Source organism: Rhipicephalus sanguineus, chromosome 7 (genome assembly GCF_013339695.2).
Source record: "Rhipicephalus sanguineus isolate Rsan-2018 chromosome 7, BIME_Rsan_1.4, whole genome shotgun sequence".
Lineage (NCBI taxonomy): Eukaryota > Metazoa > Arthropoda > Arachnida > Ixodida > Ixodidae > Rhipicephalus > Rhipicephalus sanguineus.
In genome coordinates this window covers 135965781-135986183 of record NC_051182.1, presented here as the reverse complement: position 1 = coordinate 135986183, position 20403 = coordinate 135965781, and the positions used below count along the sequence as shown (strand labels likewise).

General features: G+C 47.7%; 1 protein-coding gene across 2 annotated transcripts in view; it reads left to right on the top strand.

Moving 5' to 3' along the window:
- Nucleotides 1-11899: 11899 nt before the first annotated feature.
- LOC119400033 (protein rhomboid) overlaps nucleotides 11900-20403 on the top strand; it is a 176146-nt gene continuing 167642 nt past the window's right edge. The window contains exons 1-3 of one of the 2 annotated variants that reach the window (XM_037666952.2): nucleotides 11900-12314; nucleotides 13208-13231; nucleotides 16249-16413. The gene's annotated coding sequence lies outside the window, so the exon portion shown is untranslated. Of the gene's footprint in view, nucleotides 12315-13207; nucleotides 13232-16224; nucleotides 16414-20403 lie in introns of both variants that reach the window. The other variant, XM_049417945.1, reaches the window with a different exon arrangement.

The following is a 20403-nucleotide window of genomic DNA, read 5'->3' as shown; positions in this document are numbered from 1 at the left end:
AAACAAAGAAGGCCGCCCAGATCCGCACTTCCTTCAGGCTTGGCACCACTAGTGCAAAGATGCCATATATATATTTTTTTCTTTGATGTTATCCTTACCCATCTGGAGCAATCGTACGCAATGGGCGCGCCGTCTGGTGAGTCTCTTCGATACTTATTAAAGAGCGCCTCTCTCTCTCCCCTACATCAGATCTCTCCCCTACATAGGAGTGTTAGAATACAAAGCACGCTACAAAAGTCAGCGAACACTTTTATGACAAAAAAAATTCGACATCACGTTTCTTTGATTCACGTAGAAAAGGTCACGTGCACTCTTTGCTCTCACGCGTAACCGACTTCATTACAGACCGTCTTTCGATCTCGCTTGTTCACTTGTTCCTTTTTTTTTCATCTCCATTGCTTTCTTTTCTTTTTAGTTGTCGATTTATCCGCGTTCACGGCGCATAATCGCGATACGGGACTCCACCCCTTCAGGAATTTGCCCCGGCGAGAAAGATCCTTTCGCCTTCAGCGACCGTGCAACGCGACGCGAGGAATGCGCTTGAAAGCGCTTACAAATGAAATCGAAGCCCGCGCTTCGCGCGTGTGAAGCCGCCCACGCCTACCAGGGGGCGAGCGAGTCGCTCGCGTGACGCGCACGCGCGCCGCCCCGACCGTGCGCATGCGCACTGGAGGGCGCCACCCGATTAGGCACGCGTCATTCCCGAAAGCGCGCGCGCGTGCGCGATTGTACCATCGCTCGCAGAACGTATGCGCCGATCGTGCGATATGCGCATTGGGCTTGGAACGCGGGGCGCCCGAGATCGTTTACCCTTCCCCCCTTTACTCCCAACCTTCTCCCTCACTAGTTCCAGCTCGCTGAGTTCATTTCGAGCCTTAATCGTACATACATACCGGCTGGGGTAGTCGGCGAGCTCATATATGGGGGACGCCCTATTGTTGTGTGTGGCTCTTACGAAACTTCGGCTGTGGTGTAGAAAGGCGGTGTCTTTGTCGCCCACGCAGAATGGTGGGCCGATCCGCGCGATTAAATTAGATAATGACGTAACCCAAGCTTCGATATTCCCGGTGGGGCGAGCAAAGTATGAATGAACTTGAACGCAGTTGCTCGCTCCCGTCATGGGAATGGCGGTATGTCTGTACGTGTGTCTTCGAGGCTTGCGTTGGCTGGCGTTGAGCTTGGCTTGGCCTTAAGCGTGGATACGGCAGTGAAGATAAGGTGCATACCACAGCGGTAGCAAAGTGGTTGGGCGTCTGCTTCCATTGTGGGAGGGACCGTGCTCGAAACCCAGTGCCGGCCGGCCACACACTGGTTTCCTAAGGAGTAGAGGGGTGCCCTGACCTGGCGCTCGGTTATTTATGGGTACTCACCTCGACCGGGGACCTACCGGTAAAATAGGAACAAGCCAGCTTCGTGGTGGTGGTACGGCAGTACGATGCTTAAATCGCTTGGGGGGGGGGGGGGGGGGGCACCCCACTATGAGGGAACTTGGCGGCATGGGTCCACCGGGCCACCGGGAAGATAACGTGCATGAGCACTAGCTATTGGGCCAGTTGGTGCTTCATGAACTTGAAGACGGGGTACCAGCGAATACACCTGGCTTCCGCTCGTGGCGTTTGCCAGGAGAGAAAGTAGACAGGGTTGCATCGGATATTTTATCCGTTTTTTTAGGAATTGTTCTCGAGGTTTAAGTTTTACCTGCGAACTACTCGACAAAGCCATAAGGTTTCTTGACTTACAGGTAATGTTTCGTGACAATAGCCATGTTTGCTGGATCTTTTCACCCCGAACAACGAAGGCACTAATGCCATATGAATCCAACCAGTCAAAATTGGTTAAGAGGAGCGTAGCGCTCGGGTGCCTCATGGACGCGGTGCAAAAGAGCTGCTCCCACCGCCTGGCCTGTATACCCTTAAACAGCAGGTCGCGAGGTCGATAGCTGCCGGTTTTCCTTTCCCGGTCGTTAGGTATGTAGCGGAAGTCGGATTGAAGAAAGTAAAGGGTCTTAATGTCCAGAATGCTTTAGAGAATATGAAGGAACTAGAAGTGATAGCTTACTCGCATAGAGTTTCTCACGACATAAAGAAAGTGGCTGAGAAGCAAGGTGTCAGCTTGGTTTTTCCCGCACCATGCAAATCAGGCAGGCTTGTGTACGAGGATAGGAAACGAGGGCAAAAAGAAAAAATGAGGCCTGTCAAGTTAAGCACATGAAACCCTTCGTTGACTGCAAGACTGGTGTCATTTACTGCGTTCCGCTGGCATGTGGGAAAGCTTATATCGAACAGATGGGAATGTGTGTAAATAAGCGGTTTAAAGAACGTAATGCGTCCTTAAAGGCCAACTCCGGCGATTTTTCGAGGTCGATGGATCTCAGTGAAATTCGCTGGGTACGTTCCTTTGCACGTTTCCGTCATTTATGCCAAATTACAGGCTTGAGACATGCGCAGATTGTTTGCAAATGAATTTTAAAGATTGTCTGCAAACGCCCTCCTGGCTTCCTACAATTATTGGCAACATTGCGTCTGTGACGTCAGTGTTGGCAAGGCGGCGGAAGTGACGCAGCCGAGGGCACCGCTAACTTCGGCGCTTAGGCCGCTACAGCGAGCGTCTGCTGTGCACAAGGCGACAGACAGCGTTGGTTTGGCCGGCGCTTCGCTGGTCGTCCCGGCTGTCACAGTTTTCATACTCTGCGCCGGCGTGACCGGCATGCCTTGCACGACTTCCGGTTCGTTCGTAACAACGTCTACGTCATACGTAGACAGTACACTCGGTTGGGTTGCGGTTTCGGTGTTGCGCTTTTTTGCTTATTTAAAATTATTCTCCAATTTACCGAGTATTTCTGCTATCGGGCCCGTAACAGGAGCGTCTCAGGAACATAAAAGCACCATTACTTTGACATGGCAAAAAAATCGCCGGAGTTGGCCTTTAAGCGGGGACCTGGGCAGCAATTTGGCTGTACATTGCCGCAGTTGCATGAAATGCAAATCTAGTAAGTCGATCTTCAATCACACGACCAATTTGGGTAGGGGAGAGACAAGATATTAGCGGGAGATTTTAGAAGCGTTTCGCAATGTAAATAATAAAGATAACTGTGCCAGCGATACGTCCTTGTCTCTGACGTCAAAAGAGCGTATACGTACTTAGCAGAAAAGTAACTGATGTGTCATGTGTCGTGGGAAGTGACGGCAATGCGCATGCGTGAGAAGTCTTGTGCGGCAATGTAATTTCCAATAAAGCACAGGGGAAAGTCCAGCGTTCGTCCGTGTGTAACGCCTTCTTCTTGTGCACGCGTTTCTGTGTATTCGCTGGTACTCCGTTTTCAAGTTAGTGAAGGTAAAGCTTTCCTAATCTGATGTCTCTGTGAAATGATATCTCTGTGAAAAAGCGCGACTTTTGTCGTAATCGCTAGGCGGTGGCACCCTCTGGAACGACACCCCCCCCCCCCTCCTCTCCTTTCACTTTCCTTACGCCGCTAGCGGCGCGCATGCGCGCGTGCCACCTCGCTAGGCCTCGCCCAGGCGGCGTCCATTAGACTCGCATCATTCGGACGCGCGCTTTCACCCCGACCCTAATGGAGCGTTCAGACGTGTCGTGCGTTATGGCTCCTTGCCGGGCTAAAATTCGACTCACGACTTTTCTCCGACGGCCGGTTTCTTGAACTTTCGCGCTAACAAAGCGAACCTCTGTTTTCTTTCTTTTTTTTTTCTTTGTGTGTATGCGTGCATGCGCGCGCGCGTGTGTGAAAATGGCCGTTCTAATCTTCCTCGCGGGTATATGTTGCCGGATATTCCTGACCCCTTCTCAATTTTCTTTTTTTTTACCTCTTGCCAAGCATCTTCGTCGATTTCTCGAAAGCGTCGGAGAGTCAACGGTCTTTAATGTGCTGTATTGTGGTGCCGACCTTCCCACGTAACGTCGTGGCTACGAATGCTGCGAGTCGGGCACGTTTGGCGCGGCCTGAGTCCCTAATTGTTCCGTCCGTGGCAGGTAGGGCGTTAGTGGTTATCAGGAGGTCTTTTGCGTATACCTTGAGACCAGCGCCGTAAATCCAGAAAAATCACGAAAGGAACACCCACCTTGCAATGGCGGCCATTTTGTTTCTATAATGATTTATTTTTAATCATATAAAAATTAAAATTATGCTTCATATAAAACTAAAAAAAAAACACGCGCATGTGTGCCGCTGCTGTGTCAGGAAGACAGCACATTGCAGCCAATAGTACAAGCATACGTTTCATGGCGAGGTTAGTTTCTAATGGTAACTCGTAGGTACGCTCTAGCATTTTTTCAGCTATGTCATTCGGCCTAAAGCACGAAATAAAAATGCTAGCACTTTTTTGCGCGATAAAGCGTAAAGGTACAGCTTTTTTTAACTTCAGCTCCGTTCTCCGTCGGGCATACTGGCTAAAAAATATCCAAGATTTACGGTTGGAAACTTTCTTGTGAAGCACTTTTATGTTCACCGGCGATTTTTTTTAAAATAACACAATCACATTCGAGCAATCGTATTTATACTTCATTGTCAATGGCTTTCAACAAATCGTTGACATAAATAAGGGTAGATAATCGGGGATTATTTATTTAGTTGGCATGTAAAAGTCCAGCGTAATAAATATTTGCGGCACGTCAAAAGTAGCGCGAAGCATTTCGGAAAGCTCTTCCTCTACAGCGCTTTTTGAGACGGCAAACAGCTTTGACTTTTGTACTTGGTTTCGACTCATTGGAAGGGCTTCAGTTTCCAGAGTTGATTTTAAGGTGAGTGCGCTGTCCTTAACTGCCAAGAAATTCAAGAGAGAGAGAGAAGGAATGTAGGAAAGGTAGGGAGGTTAACTAGACTATGCGTCCAGTTTGCTACCCTACACATGGGGACAAGAAATTCAAATGTGACGTTTGACATATAAATCTCAAGGGCGTACACTTGCGAAGGGTGTCCCCCCCTTTGCAAGTGTGTGGACCTGATCTGTGTGTGTCCCCCTCCCCTTTTTCATCTACTTCTGTGTGGACCTGTGCTGAAAGTTTGAATGAACGATATTTTAGTAAAACTAGGCGGCAGTAGATAGTCACTCTACAGTCTGGGCTAATCAGCTAGTAGCCCTTTTCCGAAAAAGGAAAAAAATCTTGCTTTCCTTGATAGTTTCGTATAAGCAGTCGAGAGAATGCCAATTTCTCGTGCGTGTGTGTGTGTGTGTGTGTGTGTGTGTGTGTGTGTGTGTGTGTGTGTGTGTGTGTGTGTTTGTGCGTGCGTGTGTGTGTGTGTGTTTGTTTGTTTGTTTGTTTGTGCGTGTGTGTGTGCGTGCGCGTGTGCGTACGTGTGTGTGTTTCAATTTGAAGCTACGTACAATACAAAACGCTTGGCAAGGCTTTTTGATAACCAGTTAAACTAGTAACTAGCGCACTACTAAATTCCAATCTAGAGAGTCGTGGACACAGTTTTCATTATTACTCAACGAAGTACCTCGCGAATGCGGTCCCGGATTTCGGTCGAGTTATAAACTCGTTGGTCCACGCTTCTAACTTTTGCACGCTTCTAACTCATTCATCCACTTTGGCCTGCAGGTTTTCTTTCCTAGATGGGTGAACGCGGGGTGTTTGAACTTTCCTTCGAGCCGCAGCAGGTGGGTGCTTTTAATGCGAGGTTCGTCGTCCGACTACCATGCCAGCGGGATGTAGGAACAACAAGAACAACAATAAGATGTATAGCAACTCGCAAGCCTTGCAGCACACGAAAGAAAAAAGCAAGCAGAAACCAGTTCGCGGTAGGGGATTCCAAAATGAGCCCTTTTATGTGTACCACCGGGCGCGGACATTTCAGCCATTTTATGTCCCCCTGGCGGGAAAGTGAATCGCTACTCCAGTGAGGACAGGTCAGTGGCGGTGGCGGCGAAGTTGTAACAACAAGAGAGCGAGAACGGAAGATAAACGGAACCCGAAATGGGGTCACGGAGAGGCCAGCCGTCGCCCTACTGGTTTTACTTTTGTTTTTATTAGCCACAGCGGGTTTGCGCCGGGCGCAACGCCCCAGTGACGTTTTCCAGGCAGGTGTTCTGCGAGGCGGCGCTGCGTACGTGTCGCGGGAGCAGACGGCCGGAGGTCGTTTCGTAGCAGACGACGCAGCGGTCGTTGTTCCTCCTGCTCGTTTTTCGTGTCTGTCGTCCGTCGGCGAACGGAATTTTCTGGTTTTTGTCGCCAAATCGATGCAGCGCGTGTCACTGGCAAAGTTGGCGTCGACCATAAAGAGTGCTTACAACTTATTTCATTGGGCGATTAAATGTGGTATAGTTCAATTCGGTCACGAATAGTCATCGCACATTCTTACAACATGTAATGGGAAGACACCAAGGACTAAACCTTGCCTTCAAAAGAAAAGTAACAGAGCATGAACGCAATCAAGGCTACTTCACTGTCAGCCTGTTTTAGTTCACTGCAGGACGAAGGCATCTCCAAGTAATCTCCAGTTGACCCTATCCTATGCAAGCTGATTCGGCTTTATGCCTGCAAACTTCTTAATTTCGTCGCTCCATCTAACTATCTGCCTTCGTCGACAGCGTTTCCCATCCCTTGGTAACCATTCAGTTGTTGTTACTGTTCTACGCATTAAGTGGCCAGTTCAGGTCCATTTCTTTCGCTTTATGTTCTACTAGGATATCTGCAACCCCTGTCTGTTCCCTGACCCATTCGGCTGTCCTCCGATCTCTTAACTTCACTCCTATCATTTTTAGTTCCATTGCGCGCGGCTTGGCCCCCAACTGTTTCTCTAGTCGCTTTGGTATCCTCCATGTTTTTGCACCATATGTTAGAACTGGCGGTATGCAGTGGTTGTATACGTTTCGCTTTAATGACAGCAACAGATTTTCTGACATTACTAGGGAGTTCCTGCCGAATGCGCTCCAGCCCATTCTTATTCTTCGGTGAATTTCTTTTAACTGGTTAGGCTCTCCTGTTAGTACTTGTCCTGGGTATACATATTCTTGTATGCACTCCAATGTACGGTTTCCGATCGGGAACTCTTTCTCGTTCGGCATTTTCTTTGTCTCCATCATTTTCATCTTTAGGCCTACTTGAACGCTTTCTCGGCTTAATTCCTCAATCATTTCTTTGCCATTCGTTGCCATCGTTACTGAAGAGTACTATGTCATCTGCAAATAATAGGTTGTTGAGACATTCTCCGTTCACTTTGACTCCTGATTGTTCCCAGTCTAGCTGTTTAGATATTTCTAAGCATGCAGAGAACAACATTGTATCTCTTTGTCTGACTCCTTTTTCTATCGTGATTTTATCGCTTTTTTATTTCTGTGGAGGCTACGTCAGTCTGCATCAACTAATCAAAATGATCTACATCTGCAAAGTCACGGCGTACAATAATCGGTAGGTGTTAATTAGGACCAATTTCCGTAATTATGTATTTCCTCACACGTGAAAACTGACTATTCCAGGCTCCGCCTTGCTGTCCATGTCTCGAGTACAGTTTCTAATTAACGATCGGGGCGTTGTAATCCCCGCAATTAACATTTTCATTCTCCTAAACTGCGCGAGCACTGCTGCTTAATTAACTCCTTTTTTTATTCACCCTTCAACCAGACGGCAGTGTACGTGTACTCGTATGTGCACAGCACACGCTGCAGAAACGAAACGTCATCGCATACGGCCGCCGCCCCACCTGTTCCAGGCAAGCAGGTGGTTTTTCGGTTCGGGGCCGGCACACTCTTTTTTTTTTGTTTCTTTCTTTCTTTGCAGCGTTGTTAACCTTACCCACTTGGTCACCTTGATCTATCGTTTTATCCTATATTTGTAACGTCACATCCGGCGCCGCGGTGTGTCGCGGCCACTGAAGTCATTTCCGGTTCGCGTCGTCGACTTCTCCCTCCTGTCTTCTCTCTTCCCTGCATCACCACCCATCCCGTTGCGTCGCCTTCTCTGGCATGCACTGGATCGCGCTTTGTCGCACGGCAACTGTGTTAGCAGGACAGAGCACGCTTTACAGGGAGTGTCGCCGCGGGTACGGGTGAGGTGGTGTTTTGAGTAGTAGTAGTAGTAGTAGTAGTAGTAGTAGTAGTAGTAGTAGTAGTAGTAGTAGTAGTAGTAGATTAACAGTAGTAGTAGTTGTATAGTGTTTATAATCGTACTAGTACGTGTGGTAACAGTAGTACTAGTGTTGACCTGGTAGTGTATTATTAATAATAATAGTAATAGTGGTAATAACAGTGGTGGTGGTGGTGGTGGTGGTGGTAGTAGTAGTAGTAGCAGTAGTAGTAGTAGTAGTAGTAGTAGTAGTAGTTGTTGTTGTTGTTGTAGTTGCAGTGGTGAGGGGAGGGAGGTTCGCCCCCTCTCGAAAGAAATCCTGGGTGCAGTAATGCTTTGTACGTCTTTTACGACAAATCTGATGTAAGAAAAAATTAGGAGCCCTATCCCTATCGACAAAATAGGGGCAAGTGAACCTTGGCGTGTACGTGCGTGACGTACTGCCTGCCTTTCTTTCTTTCTTTCTTTCTTTCTTTCTTTCTTTCTTTCTTTCTTTCTTTCTTTCTTTCTTTCTTTCTTTCTTTCTTTCTTTCTTTCTTTCTTTCTTTCTTTCTTTCCTTCTTTCTTTCTTTCTTTCTTTCCTTCTTTCTTTCTTTCTTCCTTTCCTTCTTTCTTTCTTTCTTTCTTTCTTTCACATTGCGCAATGCTTCCTTCTAACTGTTTCCTTCCTCCTTGCCGGGAATCGGACCTTCATCCACCTGCATTGGAGCGCAACACTTCAGCTGCTACGGGCAACCACGACGGTCATGCGTTCATATCCAGCCAACAATGAAATGTGGCAACGGGAAGTGACAAGTGATCTCGATAAAAGATCAGATCGCCGTATCGGAAACGGCTCATCGCCGACACGCCCGCGATCGAGGGAGCATCCGTGATTGAAAAACAGCATGCACAAATACGCATGTCACCGGTGCACCTTCGAAGGGCGCATTTCTGTGCATCCGCATTATCGTACACTCGCCGGCATAGGTCGGCAAAAAAGTGTGCAGCTCACTCAGACTCACTCGTGAAATATATTTTGTCCTTAGAGCCCACTCGGACTCAGACTCACCAAAATTTTCCTCAACCGGACTCACTCGGACTCAGACTCACTGAATTTTTTTCTCAGCCGGTCTCACTCGAACTCAAACTCACCAAAATAATATTCACTCGGACTCACTCAGACTCACCACTCTATCTGAGTCTGAGTGAGTCGACTCATGAGTCCGTTAGCTTATAATTGGCTTTTTCGACCATGGTGTCAATACTCTTTAACACCACTATCTAGCATAATTGGTGCTTTACTTGGCGCCTTTTGATCTGAGTACCTTCAAATATGAGTTATCAGCGGTTGCAATTCAGTAAGGACATTTTTTGTTATTGAAAGATGGGCCTCATTCGAGATATCTTTCTCAAGAACTTCCTGTGAAAGAGTATGCGGGGGGAGGTCAATCTGCTCCCCCCCCCTCTCCATAGCTCGCGCCCTTATTAATAAATATTGAACGGGCGTACGAAACGCTAGTGCTTTGAAGTATGTGTGAGTCGACGGGACTATAAACGTGAGCCGACATAAGGGCGATAGTAATGTTGAAGTTTTGTAGATAGAACCAGAGGTCGGCAAAAATGTGTGGAGCTCACTCAGACTCACTCAAGAAATATATTTCGCGCTGAGGGCTCACTCGGACTCAGACTCATTAAAATGTTTCTCAACCGGACTCACTCGGAGTCAAGCTCACTAAAATATTACTCACCCGGACTCACTCACACTCAGACTCACGGCTCGATTTGAGTCTGAGTGAGTCTGAGTGAGCCGACTATACTCGCCGGTGCCAAGTTTTTCGCGAACTATGCCGCCGCCGCCGAAATCTGCAGTCTGAGATTGTTGCTCAGAAGTTTTAGACCTAGGCGTATGCTTCCGTCGCTGGCATCCTGCTCGACATGGCGTCTCTAATCCTCGCTGGCCTGGATTATAGAGTACGCAGCCAATGAAAAAGAAATAAAAAGAAAGAAACGGCTCGGTCAGGGATGCGGCGCCACATGGGGGTCCTCGCAAATTGGATTAGCTTTCGGCAAACGCGCCGGCCGCTTCGCTGCTTGGAGTAATCGATGCGTGTTCCGGCGTTTCGCTTGTGTTGGCGTCAAAATTAGGGCCTTGCATACATTATAAGACCGCGTGTGTTTGTCCTACGCGCAACTTTCGGAGTGTATGTACAGGAGTGTTTGTCGAAAATTGATTGGACGCGGAACATTGTTGTGTCCTTCGACATGTAACTACAGCTGCTATGTTTGTCTTCGTGATTAACTTATTTTACGGCGGAGATGTTAAGCTTTTCGTTACGCCGTGTGGGGACACCAGAAAACTATCGTCGTGAACTCGATGCGTGCGTTTGCTTGAAATGTTTAAAAATATATCGGAGGTGATTTAGGGGCCCTATAATAAATGCTAACCTTGTTTATTTTTTTTTTGTCTCGCACGCAGGATGTCCTTGCTGAATGAATCCTATCGGCGACTTCGTGAATGAATCCTATCGGCGACTTCGGCGTTGAAGAATCACGCATGAAGACGAAAGCAGACGACAGGCTGAAGACGAAAGCAGACGACAGGTTGGACACGGAAGCAGACGACACCTCGTTCGCGAAGACGCAGCTGCGTACACGGAGTACGGGTCCAGCAATTCGACTGTCCTCCGTAGCTTTCAGGATGACCTGAAGGTCGAGGATACGTGTTATCACGCTTTCCACAACACTGCCTCCCTATACTACAGTAACAACATCAGCAACAACCAAGTGTCCTTCCAACTCCCTACGATCGAAACACGTTCGTTTCTCGCCTTATGACATAGTCAAGCTTAACAGCTTATTCCGTGCAATCTAAGCTGTGATTGTTTAAAGTGTATCCCTTTGTATTCGCTGCCGTGCTTGAGGTTTGATCGAGGACGCCAAGTTCGGCACACGAGATTCGAACGAGAGAATACGAGACCCGGGCTTTTACGGACCTCCTGGCATCTTTTATTTTGCGAGCGACGATCTCTTAAACATGTGATAGGAGAGACAACGCGCCATGCCCTTTCACTGCCATTTTAGTTGCCAATATGGACGCTTTCTGCTGAGTCATTCGAGACTGAGAGTGTGGAGATAAGTGTCTGTTCTGGTGCGCTTCGGTGAATCGGCGCAACTTGATTTAAATAGTTGAGTAAAGAAGTAAGGAATAGAATTTAAAAAAAAGAAAGCCGATATCTTTTAGCATTTCCTCGATAACAGTTGGTTGGACATCTTTCCGGTAGATCGTTGGCTTCCGGTTGTACATAGTACAACGCCAGGACCTCTATTACGCATATTTACGCTATCAAGACCCGCGTGCGAGGAGCTCTCGGGTATTCTCGGACACACGACTACGAATTCGAGAATACCACTTGCTTTTGCGAATGTCGCCGCCATATTGGGATTGTGCTTCGTGTTTTGACTGTCTGTCTATCGGGACTGCCGAATACGACCGTAAATATGTCATCATGGCAGCGGATTAGCTATTGCCTCGACGTCACTGACAGCGTTGCGTCGACGTGAACAGCCACACCTGGTTCGAGGCTGTATGGCTCTAGTGATGACGTCATCATCATCGACGACACAGCGTCCTCGACGAGGACTTTGACTTCAGGCTTTGGCATTGCTTTGATGCTGACCTCGTTCATGGACATGAACGACCACAGTAAAAGATTAACCTTGCGCACATGGTGGTTGAGGTCATCGATGACGACATAGCGCCCACGCCGAGCGTTGCACCTGGCTCAACATCGTATTTGCATTGACGTCACCGTAAAGTGACAAGGAGCTTCTACACCGTCTGTGAGCACTTCCGCCCCAAGAAGGCACGTGGTGCCGCAGCACTTCCGTTTCCTGTAAGCCCGTTTCCGGCGGCAAAGGATCAAGCCGCAGCGCTGGGTCTAGACAGAGGCGAGCGCGGGCCCTGGGCCGAGGCGACGACCGGAAACGCCGTCGCGTCGGCGTCTTCCCCGCCCTCGCCGCCTCCCGGCGTCGCGTGGCCCTCGCCGAGTGACTCTTCGTCGAGGGCCTCCTCTTCTTCGACAGCCGTGGTCGTGGTGGTCGCGTCGCCGGGCCCGGGCAGGCGCCCGGGACCCGCGCGGCGACCTCCCGGAGGAGCTGGAGCGGTCGCCGTCATCGGGGAGGGCGACCTCGATGTGGGCCACGGAATCGAGGACGTCGAGGACGTCGTGGACGAAGGCGTCTTCGTCGAAGAAGTCCTGGTCGTCGCGGGTGATCTCGAGTCGCCGCTGCGACGCAGCCTGCTTCTGAACGACGTGAGTTATTTGTGGTTCCTCGGTGATGCATGTACGTTGTAGTGATTGATTGATTGATTGATTGATTGATTGATTGATTGATTGATTGATTGATTGATTGATTGATTGATTGATTGATTGATTGATTGATTGAATGCATGACTTAACACGACTGACTGACTGATATATCAGAACTTTAAACTTATATTAAAGTACTGGCTGTCTGTCTCATGACCATAGGTCGGCAAAAAATGTGGAGCTGACTCAGACACATGCAGGGAATATATTTTGCCCTTAGGGCTCACTCGGACTCAGACTCACTAAAATTTTTCTCAACCGGACTCACTCGGACTCAAGCTCACCTAAATAATACTCAGATTCAGACTCACGACTCGATCTGAGTCTGAGTGAGTCTGTGTGAGTCGACTCATGAGTGAGTTTGCCGACCTATGCTTATGACACATTAAATATATACATAGTTGATTAAGCAAGCTACTAACAAAGATGCGTGTACGTTTCAGTAAATATATGTTTGTTTGATTGATTGATAGATACATTGACAGATTAGATGACTTAGCAAGAGTGACTGACTGGTTGATTAGAACAATAAACTTATTAAATGACTGGCCCTCTGGCTCACGATAGATTAGTAATATAAATAGGTGATTAAGTAATCTGTTGACTGACTGATTGATTCTGTATATATCAATAATTATTTGATTGGTTAATTATCTTGCTTACTGAATGCCTCTATAAAGAGATGACGATATAGTGAGCTCAATATACATCTACAATTAAAAAACAAAAGCGTTGTGACGTCGGGTTTTTATGTATAGGACTGAAAAAAAAAAGATGTCTACAAGTATGGAATCAATGTCAAGCTTAATCTTGTGTTTTCTGTTGTTCCGTTTCAGAAATGGCGCAGGCTTTTCGACAAGGTATGTTCTGGGCTTCGAACTCTTCGCGTAAACGTGCAGAAGACCCGATTGGCTGAATCGTTGATCGATTCCTAACGAAAAGCCCTACTATGAACTCGATCACGGGATATTTGCAGCTCAACATACGCAACAAAGGCGCGCTAGTTAACTTCCACATACGGCGATGAATATTCGTTAAAACATTACCATTGCTGGTAAGGAAAAATCGGGTACGATTAGATTGCTTTCGAAACTAGCCCGCCTTTGTGTTACGTTTCTAATAATAGATGTACTCCCTACATCCATTATTAGATGTACGAGTGAACAAAATATGTGAACTTGTGAAAATTCTAGTGAAAAGTGACCGATACGCATTCCGACCACGATTTCCGGCGGACAGATCCTCCACAAGGAGTCGCGAGCAGCCCAATAGCCACATAACGAACCGACCGGTGGTGCCCACATGGCTGATCACGTATATAGAAGGACAACGCGGTGTTTCCGCAGCTTTAAACGCCACAGATATAACGACAGTTCGGAAACTTCGACTCCGGCCGTAATGACAGTGTGTACCATCCCTATAGCTGCCCAACGCTAGCGATAAGCCGGCGAATTACTTAGTCGCGACCTCAGCCAAGACGAGCCATTCGAGAGTGTCGTATCGGAGGATAACAGCGCGACCCGAACGACCCTCCCACGTCATCATACTTTAGTACCGGTCGTTAGGGAAGCGAATCGTGTTAGTGCATTGGGTGCGGCTGCGGCCTGCACGGAGCTGCGGTGTTTAACATTTCCGTTTTTTTTATCTCTGCTTACTTTGTTCTATATGACGTTGGGCCTATCGTCACTGAGGGATAGCCTATATCTCGCGTCTTTCAAGACGTCTATAGTCGGTTAAAACCTAAAAAAAAAAAAATGTAAGCTTGCCCACAGAACCGAAGCCGGCCTGCCCCTCATTTGTGAAAGACAGTCGTTCTAGCTGGTTTCAGCCCGCACCGTACGTAGTCTTTTTGTTGGCTAATGCAGTGTTGCCGTTGTGTGGATTCGAAAAGGAGCCAGAATTTTAGCTAAAAGTAGACAAGGTAGGCGTGTCATTTAATTTTATCGCCAAATTTGTAGCCACATAGAAGAGAAGCGGTATTATGAGCAGACATAGGTCGGCGAACTCACTCATGAGTCGACTCACTCAGACTCAGATGAAGCCGTGATTCTGAGTCTGAGCGAGTCCGGGTGAGTAATATTTCGGTGAGCTTGAGTCCGAGTGAGTCCGGTTGAGGAAAATTTTAGTGAGTCTGAGCCCGAGTGAGTCCAGTTGAGGAAAATATTGGTGAGTCTGAGTCAGAGTGAGCCCTCAGAGCAAAATATATTTCTTGAGTGAGTCTGAGTGAGCTCTAATTGTTTTGCCCACCTATGTGAGCAGAGTCTTTAGTATTGAAAAATAAGTGATACCATTTTAAATAAGCAATACCATAGAAATAAGAGCAAAATTTTCCTCTTTTGATTGGTTTTCAAGCCAAAGATAAGTTGCATATAAATGAATAAATTATAATATACTCAGGGTGCCTGGATATAGTCTACGAAAAATAGGTAGAGTTCTCACGAGATACAAAGTAATTTTGGAACATTTTAGCCAGCAAGTCAGGAGGAACGTTAAATGTTTAAACATTCATTTTTTGAAGCTGCGGACTGAAATTAAATTAGTATACTTACCATAATAGCAATCTAACTTCAGATAGTAAAATCTGGTTGAAGATCAAGAACCCAGCTTCATTTCTTTGCGGATATCTGTTTTTGTCAAGTTCACACGAGAAAACGCGCTGTGCACCTGAATTAGAAACCTGCGCGTAGCCTCAGCGTAGATGACGGGCAGCGTGCTAGCCACGCGCGTTTGCCAACATACACGCCACTTCGTCCCTGCCATGGTCACTCCGGCTTTCCAGGCGCTCTGCGCATTGCTTTGGGGCGCCTCGATGCGCACCAGTCTGCTGGTGACGGGAGCACGCGCGCGCATAGACTGACACGACATAAAAGCTTGGAAACAGTGTATTTCATCTGCAAATAATAACAAAAAATGGCTACTGGATGCGCCAAAACGGAAGGTCGAAGTAGCCGGAGAGTAACCGGGAGCCAGCCTGAAAGTTTCATCGCCAGACGGGGTCGTAAGGTAGCCAATTTGGCGCAAAGTAGCGACCAACGGCAACCCTGGGCTAATGTAAACACTACGCGTATTAAGAGTTTCATTTCATTTCATTTTATTATACCCCTCAGGGCCAGAGGCATTACAGAGGGGGAGTGGTAACAACACTTTGACACAAAAAACAAGAAATAAAGGAACGTTAAAGGTTCGTCGTTACTACCCAAAACATTATGTTTACGTTTGGCTCAGCAGCGATGCCAGAATTCCTGACGAAATTTACCAGGACGTTCAAGTTTCCGAACGAAAACCAGCGGCAGAAACGCTAGTCTCTACGGGAGCGTCAACTATCTGAAAACGAAGGCACCACTCTTGCCATTCCAAAAGCACCACGTTTGTCAAGACGCTCTCTAACCCATAAAAATCGCCAAAAATGAAAAATAAAAAACAAATTGGCAAGCGACGCCGTCTGTGAGGTTTCTGCACCCACTCGGCGTGACGTCACACACTTTCACACCGTCTGCTAGGTCATATATCGTCACATGCCCGTAAAACGTAGACTACATCTTGTTCCCTCTAAGGCAGCCGGAGGCCTAGCATGACAAGTTTTCGTAATATTTTTTTGAGCTAGCGTTGCCAAATTGCACGATATATATCTTGATATCTTTCGACGGTGGCGACACCGAACGGCTTGTACACGAACCGCGCCACACCACATGCTCAACAAAATCGTCTGCAGACGAATCAACAGAAGAGCCACGTCTGTTATCCAGCCTGGCAGACTGCCGTTCGTCTGGTCGTCGCGCTAAGCCTATAAAAGCGGGACAACATATAGCTGCATGGTTGATCCGTATACGCCTGCAGTTTTTCTCAACGCGAGTTCTCGCGTTCGCTGACGTCGCAGTTCGACCCGGAGGGCTTCGGCGAGATTCCCTGGTCGGACTTCCTGCGCGCCCTCGAGACGCCGGAGTTCTGCCAGGCCGTGGGACCGGCCAAGCGCGAGATCTTAACTGCCAAGGCGCACCGGAGCCACACGTCGGCCATCACGTTCGACGACTTCGTGGCCGTGGTGAGTACGCCATCTTGTTCGTTCCTTTCTTCTTCTTTTCAGCGCAGCGTATGCTACTTCTGGATCGCGAAGACGCGCACTGGTTTTGACAGACGACAACCACGCCTTTACGCGACCTTGAACCATTTTCACGAGCGCGCATGCGCGCCTGTGTCGTTCTTATGTTTTTGATCGTGTCGTCTGTTATATTTATCGCGCAGGAGGGCTGGTTTTAACCGGTTTTCACAGACAAGTACGCAAACTCGTACCATTTTCACGAACGCGCATACGCCTCTGTCCTACCTCTGTCGTCTGTTATACTAACCGCGCAGACGGGCTGGTTTTAACCGGTTTTGACGGACGACAGCTATAGTATATGCTGACTACAATTGACACAATTTGCATCAAAGCGCGCATGCGTGTATCTCTTGCACGTCTTTAATCAGACGTCCCTTATATTATCGCACAGAATGGCTGGTCACGAGAGGTGTATGTTTAAGCCCATTCGCGTCATAGCCACCAGTGAGTATGATCGCGGCCCCCACCAACGTATGTAATTGTTCATCTTTGTTCAGTACGTCGTAGACCTCAATCTTGTGGAGGTCCGTGGTTGAAACTACCGGCAAACTTCCGCGGAACGATTCTGTGCCATATGTGATACTTTCATAATAGTACACGAGGAAAATGTGGCGCTGCCATTCTTTTATCCGGAACAAAAGCCAAACACGCAACAATAAACGAAGTCGCAACTGCGTTTGAAGCCGCGAGCACGAAGAGTAGGTAAATCCATGTACAGCCGCGTTCACGTCTGTGTAGAGCGGGCGAGCAGCCGGCCCTTCTCTGCGGGGCGACACCCTGCGGCATTTGCGGGTTCTGACGTGCTGTGCCCAGGAGCATGCGCGGCCTAATGGTGATGCTGATCACTCCCGTGGTAGCCGTGAACGATCGGAGCGCCACAGTCCCTCTAGTGAATATTGTAGGAAACTGTATTTGTATCCAGGCCACTGCGTAAGAGTCGTCTGCTAAGTCTACAACCAGACGACGACCGCAGAAGTATTGATGGTTCACTGCAGTTCTTATTCAATTCATCGCAGCATCGGGTGGGTAACGAAATCGCCGCCGAAGATCGATTTACGGTTTGCTGTAGCTGTATTTGGTATTGATTCGACGAATTTCTTCGTTTGGCTTCGTTGCCAGCGTGCTGCGGTGGATAACGAGACGTCCTCCGAAAGGCTGATTGACCTATTTCTTTATTTGTTTTTTTTTTCTGTGCGCGCCGTAGATAAACCAACGACCGGAGCGGATTTTCTTTTTCGAGCGATTGCTTCATCCGGTTCGTCGCTGTTCACTATGGCAGCAGGTTCAACGCAAATGATGTTCAATAACGTCTCGATAAGTAGTTTACCTTTCTTTTTTTTTTTTTCTTATGCCTTTGACACAAGGCATCCTCATTTGGAGACGCGACTTACAGTTGCCATTTCTGTGCACTATTGGCAAGGAAGAGACTGTCAGCGCTGATCTAATGGTTAATTAAACGTTCTTTTTACCTAAAGTTCGTTATACCAGAAATCCGCTGCGGGTAGCTTTTTGGCCTTGCAATGTATTGCCGGAAGTTGCTCCGCCCGAGCGAAATTCCATCACATCCGGTGGCAACACGTCACGCGTTATCGTAATCACGTGATACCCACGCCATTATGCCATTGACGCACTCCAACCCGGTATCGCGGATCAACTTTGGGAAGCGTCTAAGCGTCATTCCTCCAAATATCCAGTGTCCTCGGCACATCGGGAAAAAATTTAAATAATCGTCATCCTGACTACGTCCACTGCACGGCAAAAGCCTCTCCCATGTTTGACCTCTCGACCCGGTCCTGCGCTTGTTGTGACCACGTTATCCCTGCAAACTTCTTAATCTCATCGGCCCACCTAACCTTCTGCCTCCCCCTAGCGCGCATGCTTTCTCTTGGAATTCAGTCTATTACTCTTAATGACCAGCGGTTATCTTGCCTACACGCTACATGCCCTGCCCGTGTCCATTTCTTCTTGTTGATTTCGACTAAGATGCCCTTAACACCCGTCTGTTCACTGACCCACTCTGCTCTCTTCTGGTCCCTTAAGGTTGCACCTATCATTTTGCTTTCCATTGCTCGCTACGTCTTCCTCAGTTTAAGTTGAACACTCTTTGTAGGCCGCCAGGTTTTCTGACCAGTAGGTAAGGGCCGCTAAGACGCAGCTGTTATGTATCTGCTAATGTAAATACGTATGACTAAATTAACCAAGTTCCCCTACAAAGTTATACAGTCGTCTTTCCCGCATCAACTGTGTTAATGTGGCAGAGTATGCTTTCCAGGGGAACTAACGCCGTTCTGCTTAGGTAGTCGCTTTATTTATTTGTACATAAAAGCTGCATACGGCTTGGTTCTGCCGGTTCGCATCCGCGGTCGGAAGACTCGTAGAACAATTTTCGCCGAACCGATCAGCTCGACCAATCCGGCACTTTTACGTAGGAAAAAAACGGACATGGCGTAAAAGTAAACACATAGAGGTGTACGATTTCGCCGACGCGGCAGAATGACGCGAACAGTTTTCCCTCAAAGACAAGACCACTTGCGTGAGAAACGAACGTCATGCCGTTATCGTACTTTCGAAACAAGGGAGTTGCTTATCTAGTACAACAGGATTTCATGTTGGGACCGCCGATGATGAGATAATTTGCGTGATGCGCAAGAAGAAACACCGCCATCTTTGAGTGTGTGTCTCTTATTAGCTCGATATAGTCAATAATGATAATGTACAAGTCCACTACAGCAATATTCAATGTTAACTTCCTTCGTTCATTCATAGCGAGGGTCTGGTTCCGGCAGAAGGTAGTACACGAGGGTTTATTGGTCAGCTGTCCGCTCGTAAAAATATTCACGTGCTACGTGACACCATCAGGCAAAAAGAGTGGTCCACACTCGCCGTCATGGCTGATAGCGGCGCTGACTAACACCCCCAGGTTGTTTGCATGCACCTAAATAAGCGACGAAGTGAACGAGGGGACGACCGCCGCCGTAGATCAATCGGTAGAGCATCGGGCGCGTTATCCGAAGGTTGCGGATTGGGTCCCTGCCGCCGGCGGCAAGTTGTCGTTTTGTCCGCTTTACTTTCTTCACATCTGCATCGTAGTTACTGCAATACAGCTAAAACAGCGCGATCAGCGTCCGCTGTTCCTGCACTGGCTTCGTTATGTGTCGGTTTTCATGAAGGTTGTGTCAGAACTGCCATAGTCGCAGTTTCGCTGCTTTAATTCTATCTTCGCGATTGTCGAAGGGCTCTGAATTTTTTCTTGGAGTGACGGAAAGATGTGTGTTCACCTGCCCCGGCTTGCGCTCGTTAATAATTTCCTGACTCTTCATGAATAATAGCGGCAGTGTCGAGAAATAACTACGTTGGCGGCGGCAGTAGACGCCGAACGTCAGCATCGACGCGCTCTGTTGTCTGTGTCGCCGTCTGTCGTCGCTTCCGTGCAACGGACATCATTGCGAGAGCTTCCAAGAGATGGCGGTACGGGTCGAAGGGTTCGCGTTTACTACTGTTGGCGTTTCGGCCATTTCGGCTTGCTGTGCCTGCCGCTCTTCCAGCTTTCGCTGTGACTACACTGTAGCTGTGACTATGCTGCGCTTTCCGCGCAGGCCTGGCGTTTTCTTTTTTTTTTTTGGTCTTGGGGAATTCTTCCCCATCCATGCCACTGATTGTCTCTTTGTTGCAGGATGATAAGCGTGGAATAGTGATTCATCACCTGTTACAATTTTTTTAAACCATTCTGGGTCATTTTCTACCAGTCGAACCCACTCCTGGCAAGAAGTTACCCGGCACATATATATATATATATATATATATATATATATATATATATATATATATATATATATATATATATATATATATATATATATATATTGCTCTGTTGTCAGACTGTGGGGCACAAACTTGGAACAAATCTTCCTCTTTTCTAGATCTTGTTCCACG